At 49.1% G+C, this 2,500-nt stretch overlaps 1 protein-coding gene across 1 annotated transcript in view; it reads right to left on the reverse strand.

Annotated features, from left to right (window-relative positions):
* The window catches only part of LOC134448746 (kinesin-like protein KIF13A), a 45,481-nt gene extending 45,460 nt beyond the window's left edge, over positions 1-21 (reverse strand). The window contains exon 1 of the mRNA XM_063198400.1: positions 1-21. This exon is cut by the window's left edge and continues 667 nt beyond it. The gene's annotated coding sequence lies outside the window, so the exon portion shown is untranslated.
* Between the last annotated feature and the right edge of the window lie 2,479 nt (positions 22-2,500).

Raw genomic sequence — 2,500 nt, forward strand, 5'->3', positions numbered from 1 at the left:
AGTTCGGTAGGCTAGTCCCTGGAGAGGAGAGGAGATGAGAGGGGGCGAGAAGGTGACGTTTAGGGGAGGACAGGAGAGGGGACGAGAGGGTGGCGTTTAGGGGAGGAGAGGGTGCTGCCGAGACAACACAGACTAGGGAGAGCTCGTGATGATGCGATGTGGCGATGTGACGACACGCGACCGGGGACCGACGGGGACACCCACCGGACAGAGTGTGCGCGAGAGGGGTAAAGCAGGACTCTAGAACTAGAGACCCGACTGGACTGGAGAGAGATAGAGTCACCAGGGCCCCATGTATATAGGGGGCCCAGACATCCCAAGTCTCCCTGAAGTTCCCAAGGGAGCCTCCCTGATATGGACAGTGTATATTGGGGGCCCGGCCCAGACATCCCAAGTCTCCCTGAAGTTCCCTAGGGAGCCTCCCTGATATGGACAGTGTATATTGGGGGCCCGGCCCAGACATCCCAAGTCTCCCTGAAGTTCAGGGACTCTCCCTGATTTTGACAGTGGCTTCCTGATGCCCTCGAGTCAGACAAAATCTCCCTGATTTTTTAGACTGTTAGTTACTGGGATTTTTTTAAATTGGCAATATGGGACAGAGAAAGATAATGCGTCGTGTGACATGCGTGGAATAGCCTAGGCCTATTTCAAATCTATTGCGCGAGCGAGCACACTTCGTAGCGTAGTAGGACGCCTGCAGAAGTCCCCGGAAAAATAGTAAGCATGTGTTCTATGCAGACTGGGCTATAGAAAGGACATGAACGAACAAATGTTTTAACACTAATGCTGTTTTGTTTGTCGGGGGTGCCAATGCCAGGTCGATAAGAATCTCCCTGAAATTAGTTTTTGCAACTTGGGATGTCTGGGGGCCCACACAGAAGGAAGATTTATGGATGGGGGAGGGGGGGGTCCACTGGAGCTGATTGTACATAGGGCCCAAGATGTGCTGCTAGTATGCACCTGCCCAGGGCAGTTGACATCCATTCCTATTATATAGGCCCTACGATTGGCAGTTGACATCCATCCCCGCCCCAACTAGCCCCTTGAAATGCAGAATCGTTTTTCGGAACTTGGTGGAGGAAAGGAGAGAGGTGGAGAGGATAATGGATGCAGGAAAGGAGAGAGATGGAGAGGGTGGTGGTGGAGGAAAGGAGAGAGGTGGAGAGTTGGAGAGGGAGGTGGAGAGGGTGGTGGAGAGGTGGAGAGGGTGATGGAGGAAAGGAGAGAGATGGAGAGGTGGAGAGGGTGGTGGAGGAAAGGAGAGAGATGGAGAGGGTGGTGGAGAGGTGGTGGAGAGGTGGAGAGGGTGGTGGAGGAAAGGAGAGAGATGGAGAGGGTGGTGGAGAGGTGGAGAGGGTGATGAATGCAGGAAAGGAGAGTGGAGGAGGAGGGTGGTGGAGAGGTGGAGAGGGTGGTGGATGCAGGAAAGGAGAGAGATGGAGAGGGTGGTGGAGAGGGTGATGGATGCAGGAAAGGAGAGAGGTGGAGAGGGTGATGGAGGAGAGACAGGTGGAGGAGGAGGGTGGTGGAGGAAAGGAGAGGGTGGTGGAGGAAAGGAGAGGGTGGTGGAGAAAAGGAGAGAGATGGAGAGGGTAGTGGAGGAGAGACAGGTGAGGAGAGAACGACGAGAGTGAAATGCAGTAGCTTTTTACAACCCTATCTCTCTCTGTCTGTCTCTCTCTCATACACACACACACACACACACACACACACACACACACACACACACACACACACACACACACACACACACACACACACACACACACACACACACACACACACATGGATCTTCTCCATGGTCTGCCATTTTGAATTTCCAGAAATAGCCATTTTTAGCTGCAAAAATGACTGTAAACTGTGGTCATACTAGTAAATATTAGTTTATTACTTAGTAAACTTTCATGAAAAGATCAAATTTGGCAATAGGCAGCACAGTTTCAATGAGCAGCATAGTTGCAGTACATTTTTGACCATTTCCTGCACAGTGTACCTTTAAAAAAGTAGGCTATATAAAAAAAGAAACAGTACCAACACAGGTATGAATGGGCCCCCTTAAAGGACCAGTTCAGTCAATTTCAATAGGCTGTTGTATTGCTCTCGCTACCCTTGACTTTACAGTACCCGATGATGCCACATTTTTCGGCTCAGCCCTTTCCAAGATATGAGCTATTCTAATGGGGGCAGCGTTTGTTTACATTTTTTTTTTAAATGAACATAGGCCTACTCCAAATATTTTCCCAAAAGGTATAACCTTTCGGATGTTTTTGGGAATAAATAAAAATATTTTTTTTTAAATGTAGACAAGGTGCTGCCCCAATTACAATGACCAGGATCTCGGAAACGGCTGAAGAAGAAGAAGAAAAAAAATCTCAGGTACTGACAAGTCCAGGGTAGTGTTAGCATTACAACTGCATGTTGAAATTGACTGAACTGTTCCTATAAAGGGACACTGTGTGAGATTTTTAGTTGTTTATTTCCAGAATTCATGTGGCCCATT

The sequence above is a fragment of the Engraulis encrasicolus genome, chromosome 5, assembly GCF_034702125.1.
Source record: "Engraulis encrasicolus isolate BLACKSEA-1 chromosome 5, IST_EnEncr_1.0, whole genome shotgun sequence".
Taxonomy (NCBI): domain Eukaryota; kingdom Metazoa; phylum Chordata; class Actinopteri; order Clupeiformes; family Engraulidae; genus Engraulis; species Engraulis encrasicolus.